This window comes from Sus scrofa, chromosome 15, assembly GCF_000003025.6.
Source record: "Sus scrofa isolate TJ Tabasco breed Duroc chromosome 15, Sscrofa11.1, whole genome shotgun sequence".
NCBI lineage: Eukaryota > Metazoa > Chordata > Mammalia > Artiodactyla > Suidae > Sus > Sus scrofa.
This window is the reverse complement of record NC_010457.5, coordinates 24931999-24941312: the sequence shown is the minus strand read 5'-3', so window position 1 is coordinate 24941312 and position 9314 is coordinate 24931999. Positions and strand designations below refer to the sequence as shown.

General features: G+C 47.9%; 1 long non-coding RNA gene across 1 annotated transcript; it reads right to left on the bottom strand.

Annotated features, from left to right (window-relative positions):
• LOC110257053 lies at positions 273–2664 on the bottom strand. The gene is made up of 3 exons (XR_002339223.1): positions 2594–2664; positions 1424–1515; positions 273–438 (listed from the first exon to the last, which is right to left on the bottom strand). It is a non-coding gene; the product is annotated as an uncharacterized LOC110257053 (long non-coding RNA).

Here is a 9314-nt window from a genome sequence, read left to right as displayed (position 1 = left end):
AGCCAGGTCCCTGGGACCTGCTAGGGCTGTAGAAAGAAGTGTAGGGTCCTCTAACACTTGTCCCAGAGAAGTCTGTCCTTACCTGTTTTCACTTTAGTTCTGGGTTATTTTATTTTTGCTTTTTAGGGCCGCACCCGAGGCATATGGAGCTTCCCAAGCTAGGGGTGCAAACAGAGCTGTAGCAGCAGGCTTACACCACAGCCACATCAGATCTCATGGCTCCTAGTCAGATTTGTTTCTTCTGCGTGCCACAGTGGGAACTCCTGGTTCTGGGTTATTTTAATTGTTTTTAACCTTTTATGCTAAAGTTGTACACACCACTTTTGGTTCTGGCAGGCTCAGCCTTTTCCTGGCTTGCTGAAGTGTTGTGAAAACTCATGGGAAGGCAGGGCTGAAAGAGGAGGTGCAGGTCTGGACTCTGCTGAGTAAGATCGGCAACTGCAAGGAGAACCCAGAGGCAAATTTTGCCACTGCTGATGGGCCTTACACCCAGACCCACCTGCCAGCAATCAGTTCACCAGGCAAACCTACTTCCCTCTTCATCCTGTGCATCCTGGTGAATTAGTTTATTTTTATTTATTTCTTTTAATGGCCACACCCACAGCATTTGGAAGTTATTGGGCCAGGGATTGAATATGAGCTGCAGCAGCACAACTCACTGTGCCAGGCCAGGGATTGAACCTGCACCTCTGAAGCAACCAGAGCCGCTGCGGATTTTTTTTTTAAGGGCTGCAGGTGCAGCATGTGGAAGTTCTCAGGCTAGGGGCCAAATCCAAGCTACAGCTGCTGGCCTACACAACAGTTTGTGACCACAGCTTGTGGGAACACCAGATCCTTAACCCACTGGGCGGGGCCAGAGATTGAACCCACATCCTCATAGTACTAAGTGGGGTTTGTTTCTGCTGAACCACAATGGGAACTCCCTGCAATCAGGTTCTTAACCCACTGCACCACAGCAAGAACTCCCTGGTGAATTGGTTTAATTATGAGGTAGCTCACCTGAAGAGCCTCCACCATCCCCAGGGGTAAGGACTAAGGCCCCTCCCACAGCCATGACCCCTGGGAGGGCAGAAAACCAACCTCAGATCAGAGGCTATGACTAGACAAGCATACCTCAGCTCCATACCTGACATCTAAGCATAGCATCTGGACAGAGGCTCAGAGCTTCCCAGGTCTAAGGCCAGTCTGCATCTCTACCCAGGACCCCATGTTCCTCCCACCCACCAAAGCTCTCAGGACTGAGGCTGGGTCTCTACCCAGGTCTCCACATCCTAGCATGGGTGGAATCTGGCTAGGTCTAAACATATGCAGTGTAGACAGGGCATGGAAAGGTCTAAATCTACCACATAGAACTCACTCAGATTTAAACTAATTTAGGGCTGCTCTCCTGGGAGGCACAGATCATACACATGGGGTCTCTCACCTCTGGACAGGGGCTCACCCTTGGCGAGAAGTAGGATGTTCATTTCTTGGAGAATAAATCGTCAACCTCCACAGTTCACCTACATTGGGAAACTGCACAAAATGTTTGTCATTAAACATTTCATCAGGCAAAGCAAAAATGTCACCAATTTCTCTGGTCACGTGATGGTCAGAACCCAGAATTAGCCCAGAGTTTGTCGTGCAGCCCAGCCTCCCACAAGGACAGATCAGAAGTGGCCCAATTCCACCGTCCCAGGTCCCCGCTAGAGCATCCATCCTGTTGACAACTAAAACGACTCATATGCGTACACTAGATGCACAAGTAGGACAACCTGAACCATTCATTAGCCACCATTATAACCTTATTTGTCATATCATCATTGCAAATTCTTTACATGATATATAAAGTTAATATTCTTTCCTTAAGCATAAAACCACGGGTCATCAACGATACTGGAGCCACAAATACACAGATTATGAAGATTTAAATTCTGACTCCTCTATAATCCCCACATCAGATCCAAAATCAGGAGAACTATGACTGAAGTCAACAACCAAGCAGTAGAGTCATCGAATATTAGTGTCCTTGGAAAATGTCTTTGCACTCATGAGCTGTTCCCCCTTTACTCCTAAAAACGGCTGCTATCTGAGGATGCCTAAATTAAGGGATCCTGATATCGACAGGCCCAGGCATATATTGTGGACAATGATGAGTAGAAAGTGCACCCACTACCCACTCAGGGTGATTACCTGCTCCTGGTAGATCCCACATCCCACCTCTGAGGGGACTGGCTCACAGAGCCTCCTTTTAGGAAGATTCACTGTGCAAACCTTCTCTTTGGTGGGATTTGTGTTACAAATCCTTCCTTTGATGGGAGCTCTCCTGGATCACACTCACCACCTGCTCGTCCATTCCCAGCTCAAACCCAGAAAGAAGACTTCCTTGGTCCTCAACCCCACAGCTCTTCCTGGGCACCCACTTCCCTTTCTCCCACGTCCCCCGCAGGGTCCCCAGGAGCTCCCACCAGCCTAGGGCAGGATGTCCACTCTGTCCTAGGAAAGCTTCTATGTTGTCAGGTGGAAGAAGAGGTACTCATGGGGCCTCCCTCAAGCGGCACAGTGGCCATCACCTACCCACCGACCTTGGCACGCTAGATCTTCTGGTTCTCACCTCATTCCAACAATACCCACAGGGGAATCATCCTAAGCAACTCTGTGCTAGCTGCAAAGAGAGAATGCTTGTTCATATACCCCTCCCGGTGCTCGGGGCTCATGTGGGCGGGCCCTTCCCAGGATATGGAGCTCACCTGAGCAGGTACCCTGACAGGGCTCAGCATACAGGAACCATGCACAGAGCTCCACCCCCAGCCCCGCTTATCAGAGCTGACACTGAGCACCTCAGAGCAGGACCTGAACTAACAGCAGCTTCTGGAGAGGTCTGTGCCCCTGGGCTTGACTCTGTGCAGCCTCCCTCCTCTGGGTTTTCTAGAGGCTTCCACTGTGCCCAGAGTATCTGGCCTCTGTCTCCACCCACCTCCCCTCCTATCCCTAATTCCAGGATTTCTCTCATGAGGAGAGGGTCTTTTTGATATTGTCTCCCAGTCATGGGCCAGTTAAAATGTTTAGAAAACAAGCTAGAGCTGCAGCCCCATGTCCGCCCTGACGCTAAGAACCCCCACTTGTTCCTTGGACTTGGCCCATGCAGCAAGGCCCATTTTCTGCAACCATGAACCCCTGATGGGTGAGGACTGCCTGACCTAGGCAGCCTGAGCCATTCAGCCAGCCCTTCCCAGGTGTGCTGGGTTGAGATCTGTATAAATAGCCCTTCTAGGCAACACAAGTACCTGCAGCTGTATCTGAGCTCATGCTTTCTACCTCATCAGCAGTCATGAAGCTGGGCTAGTTAAAGGTAATGAGGAATCACAGCCTTGCAGGTGGCCCAGTCTGAGTGGGCCTCTGCTGGACCTGACACAGGAGTTGCTAGGCCAACATTTGCTTAGAAAGAGATGTGTCACCCGTATCTGCCACTGGAAGTTCTCCCCTGGCAGAGGTGAGAAAGCAAGAAAAAGGCAGAGAGGGTTCAGAGAGGAGGAATAATTTAGGCAAAGTGAAGGCTTCCGGAAAAGCCCTTAGGCCAAAACCATCCTGCATGGCCTGCAGATGCCAATTCAGCAAGCATGCTGTCATGGGCATGGTGCCACACCCTTTCTTCCAGCTTTGAAAGTCTATGCACATATTCAGGTAGTTTACCTGGGAAGGGTGGATGAGGCTCAGGAGCAGCATTTACCAACATTTACCTAGAGACCCCTCCACACGGTCCATCAGCTTTCCAGTGAAGATGCTTCATATGCGGGGCTGCTGTCTGCATAGGAGAAAATTTCCCACCCCTGAGCAACTTCACAATTGTTCATCAGTGTAGTAAGTGTCCTAATTGGGTTTTTATCTGTGTAACTGATGGGTTCTTAATTAGTAGTGTGAACAGCTATATCAAAGGTCCTCAATTGGGGTTAAAATTCCCCATGTGTACAGGGGAAAGAAGCTGGGGAGGCTGTGTGCAGCCAGCACGCTTAGGGAAGGGCTTCAGACTTGACCAACATTCTAGTGTCCTGCCACTGCTTTTGGGATTTCTGGGGGCCCAGTGCTGACTCTGAGGTCTCTGTAATCTGGCCTTTATTGGCCTTTAGAGACACTCACGCTTCCAGGATCCTATAGAGCAGGGTCTGTGACTCTTCTGTGGCCTCTCTAAAAAATGACCACAAGCTGGGTGGTTTCAAACAAGAGGAATCCATCCTCCCCCAGTCCTAGAGACCAGACATCTGAGATCAAGGTGTTTCAGGGCTGAGGTCCCTCCAGAGGCTCCAGGGGAGGGTTCTTCCTGCCTCTTCCAGCTTCTGGGGGGGGGGAGGGGGTCCCAGGGTCTCCAGGCTTGTGCCTGCCTCCCTCCCATCTCTGCCTCATCTTCACATGGCTTCTCCTCTGTTTCTGTGTCTCCTCTTTTGACTCTTATCAGGACTCTGTCATTGAAATTAGGGCCACTCTAACCAAGATTACCTCATCTCAACCACATTTGGAAAGACAGTTTTCCCAGGTGTGGTCCTATTCCCATGTTCTGGGAAACACAGCTTTTGGGAAAAAAAAAAAAAAAAGCCACCATTCAACCCATTCTCTGTGTATAAAATAACTGTCATTTTAGGAGATGGCCAAGGTCCATATAGATGGGTGCAAACAGCAGCCATGTAACTGGGGGTCTGGGGAGAATGAGGACCCTGGAAGCACCTGGAAAGGATCGAGGCCTGGCTTCATCAGGAGGTGAGCTCTTCCACCACAGGCCATGACAAGAGCCCCTCCACCCTGTCCATGGAGAGGGACCTAGTGCCAAGTCCAGAAGTCGTTACTTTGCAAAGCTGGCTCCTCTGGGAGTTTATCATCAATAGCATCAGGCAACCAATAACGAATGACAGCGTTGGAGGAATCACTTTCTGGCAGGTGATGACTACAGCAGGAAGGTTTGAAGGAGAAGAGTTTGGGAGATTGCAAAGCTTCACTGTCAAGGAAACTTCTCCTTTAAGCCGAATAGAGCTTGGGGAGCTGAACTCCAGGGATTGTTTAAAGAGGCTGCCCTGAAGCACCATGTCCTGAATTTGGTCTCAGCACAGGCTGTGGCTTGAGAAAAGTGTGATGAAATTGTATTACTTTTTCTTACAGGTGGGGAGGGTTTTGTAAAGCACTTTAGCTTTTAGGGCAAAGGTCTATTATTGGAGCAAAGTGTTCCCCCACAATGGTCTGTCCCCTTCATGGGAGAGTCCAGGATGGGTGGGTGTCAGGGCCCAGCCTCTGTCCCCCTTGTTTATCCTCCCTGCTTCCCGGTGGAGGACTCCAGCCAGGAGGGGATGGGGTGGCCACCTGGGCACCATGCCCTTTGTCCTAGGATGCAGGCTGGCCAAGACCCTCACCACCCCACCACTTCCCTTGCCAATAAGAGACACTGTGTCTCAGCTGCAGGGGCCGGGCAGGCTGGGAGATTCAGAGCAGCTGTGAGCAGGAAAAGGATAATGGGTTCTGTTGGGAGCTGGGTGGCTCTGCTGCAGCAGGGTCACCAGGATTCTAGCACACAGTCTCCGGGTCCTGTCTGGAAACACTTGCCCTTCATTCTTCATTGGACTAACACTTAACTAGGCTTCTTGGAAGGCAAAGATACCAAAGCCTCTCAGCCCTCTGAGTTTGTCTCAGTTTCTCACACAGAATCAAAGGAAGAGCATGCCAAGCTGCTGAAAATAATGACTCTAGACATCACGAGCAGGGATTAACTCCCTTCAAGGAAGAACACTCCTAGGAAAACTGTTCTGGTAGCTTGGTTCAGAGGGCTTCTGGTTAGTCTTGGAAAGTTTTCCTGGTATTCAGATAAAACAGGCATTGTCTTTTTTTCTCTTTTCTTTTTAGGGCTGCACCCAAGGCATAAGGAGGTTCCCAAGCTAGGGGTCGAATTGGAGCTATAGCTATACCACAGCCACAGCAACGCGGGATCCAAGCCTGTCTGTGACCTACACACAGCTCATGGCAAAGCTGGATCCTTAACCCACTGAGAGAGGCCAGGGATCGAACCTGCATCTTATGGATACTAGTTTGTTTGTTAACCAATGAGCCATGATGGGAACTCCCCAGGCATAGCTTCTTTAGTGTAGAAGTGTTCCCTTTTCTCCACAGACTCTCTAGCATTTATTTTTGTAGGCTTTTTGATGATGTACATTCTGACTTGTGAAGTGATTTGCTGTTGAGGCTTGCATTTTTCCAAGAGCTTGTAATATTGAGCATCTTTTCATGTGTTTTTTGGCCATCTTTATGTCTTCTTTGAAAAAATGTCTGTTCAGATCTTCTGCCCATTCTTTTTTTTTTTTTTTTTTTTTGTCTTTTCTAGGGCCGTATCCTAGGCATATGGAGGTTCCCAGGCTAGGGGTCGAATCGGAGCTGTAGCCACTGGCCTATGCCAGAGCCACAGCAACGCGGGATCTGAGCCGCATCTGCAACCTACACCACAGCCCATGGCAACGCTGGATCCTTAACCCACTGAGTGAGGTCGGGGATTGAACCTGCAACCTCATGGTTCCTAGTGGGTCATTAACCACTGAGCCATGACAGGAACTTTTTTTTTTTGATGATCTTTATGAAATGTTTGTATATTTTGGAGATTAATCCTTTGTTGTTTGCTTCATTTGCAAAGATTTTCTCCCATGCTATGGTGTTGCCTTTTCTTTTTTTGTGGTTTCCTTTGTTGTTCAAGGAATTAGATCCCATTGGTTTACTTTTGTTTTTATTGCCATTGTTCTGAGTTGTATCAAACAAGATATTGCTGCATTTATATCAAAATGTGTTTTGCTTATCTTTTCTTCTTGGAGATTTATAGCACCTAGCCTTACTTTAAGGGTCTTTTATCTATTTTGAGTTTATTTTTGCGTATGCTATTAGAGAATGTTCTAATTTCATTCTGTTACATGTAGATTCCTGCTTACCCAGCACCACTTATTGAAGAGACTGTCTTTCCTCCACTGTATATTCTTACCTCCTTTGTAACAGACTAATTGACCATAGGTGCTTGGGTTTACTTCTGAGTTTTCTATCCTTGTCCACTGATCTATACGTCTTTTCTTCGGTGCCATTACCATACGTCTCAATCTGTGCCTTCATTCTTTTTCTGATATTTTGGATCATCTTTTTTTCAGGTAGATTGCCTATCTCTTCTTCATTTAGTTGTTTTTTGTGTTTTTATCTTGTTCTGAAAGCTAATTCTTTGCTATCTCACAGTATCTAACATTTCTATGTTTGTAGTCCGCTTGACTGCATGTATGTAGATGCAGCAGTTGGTGCCAGGTTCTGGAGTTCTCAGGGTTGGTGGTGGCTCACACTTATCCAGAGCATGTGATGGGGACACTACCTCTCCTGGAGCCTGGTGGCTGCTAGGAATGAGGTATGTGAGGTCTGTGGTTCATGGGACTGCTCTTGGAGTAGGTGGTTTGGCAGCAGCTCCCACAGCCCCACCCATTACCAGGCAGCTCTCAGGAATGTACCCACTAGCTGGCAATGTCAGCAGCTGCTTCTGTGGTCCTTCCCTTTGCTGGGTTGCTTGTAAGAGTGGGCTTTGTAGCCCCAAGGGTGGGGGCTGCTCCCATGGCCCCTTCCTTTGCCAGGAAGCTGGTGAGATCTCTCTCTGCAGCTGTGATGAGGGGGATGGCTTCTCCTCCCATTGCTAGACAGAAGCTGCTTCTGCTATGGTTCGTGGAGCTGGAGAAGTTGGTGTCCTGAAGCCTGAGAGTGTGCACAGGGAACACAGTTGTAGTGGTGGATCCTTCCTCTCCCCTCCAACACCACCAAACAATGGTGCCTGGCCTCCAAGCCATGCAGATTTCCTCAGCTTATACCCTCGAATGTGATCACCCTAGACTCTAGTTCCTCCAGGCTCTTTCTGTGCAGCCAACCCAAGTTTTTCCCCACTCAGCCAGACTCAGCTCTCTCTCTGAGTCTGGTATCCAAAGTCAGAGTTTATTTCCCAACCCCTGCCTGGTTGGGAAGTGTAGGGCAGTAGCACTGATCATTCGTGGAGGACTATTTCTGTTTTAATTGCTTCATACTGATTGCTGTGTTCTCCTCCAAGACTAAATTTCTTCCTCTATCCTGGCTGATCTCCTTGATGGAGAGAGGACCTCCCAGGATGCAGGAGCTTTTCTTCTTTTCTACCTCCCTCTTAGGGATGCAGGTCCCATCCCACTTCCTTTCTCATTTTCTGTCTCTTTTTCTTTTTCTTTTGTCCTACCCAGTTCTGTGAAGATTTTCTTGCTCTATCAGAATCCTGAGGTCTTTTGTCAGTGTTCAGCAATTTTTCTGTGCAAATTGCTCCACATGTAGATGTATTTTCAGTACATTTGTGGGAGTAGGTGATCCTCATGTCCTACTACTCTGCCATCTTTTCCTTTGTCCCTGGGTAACTCTTTTGGGAACAGGACTCAAAGAACTTGGCAAGTAGTCTCAGGGAGCTACCTTTTTAAAGGAAGGTCTCAATGGAGCTTATAGAAATATCAGTGGTATAAGCCTGTGAAATAAAAGTTTCTTTGCTTCAGGTCCTTCCTTGCAGTGGGGAAAAAAAAAAAAAAACCTCTCTGAAAAATCATTTCTTCTGACCTGTCTGAAACACATGCATTGAGTTAACGGCAGGAAAACCTTTCCATGCTCTCTGACAGGCTTTAGTCCCGTTTTGGGGCCTTTGCACACAAAGCTTCAAAGTGCTCCGAAACCCTACACTCTAGGCCAGTTATATTTGTGGTTCTCTCAAAGTGAGTGGTATCTTCTCAAAGCCCTAGGTCCAGGCTCCATTTGCCAAGTGTACCATCTGTACCAAACTTGGCTCATCTATCTTATCAAAACGCCTATATTTCAGCTGCAGGAAACCTACCTCTGTCCATGGTGTGAATGGACATCATTCAGCCTGGCCTTATAAGACAGACTTCATAACAGCCCAGTTATTTTGAAAAGAGTATGTCATCCACTTTGTGAATTAACACTGTGCCTGGTATTTCTTTCCTATTATAGAGACTATCAGATTCCACTAAATTCCTCTCTGGAGTCATGTGAACTCTGCCATCTGAATGGTATGCATGGCCTATGGCACTGAACACTGAATGTAAACCAGCACTGTGAAAGAGCCACAAGTGATACGCTAACAGGTTTCAGGCACAAGGCTCTAGGTGTAGCTTGCACTAGGCTGAACTTCCAGTACTGGAAAGAACACGATTAGAAAGCCTCGGTGCTGGCAGTTTGGTAAAGAGTCTCCCAGTTTCTTGGGGTAATTCTTCTTACCTGCGGGATATCATGCTAAGTGAAATAAATCAAAGAAAGACAAATAC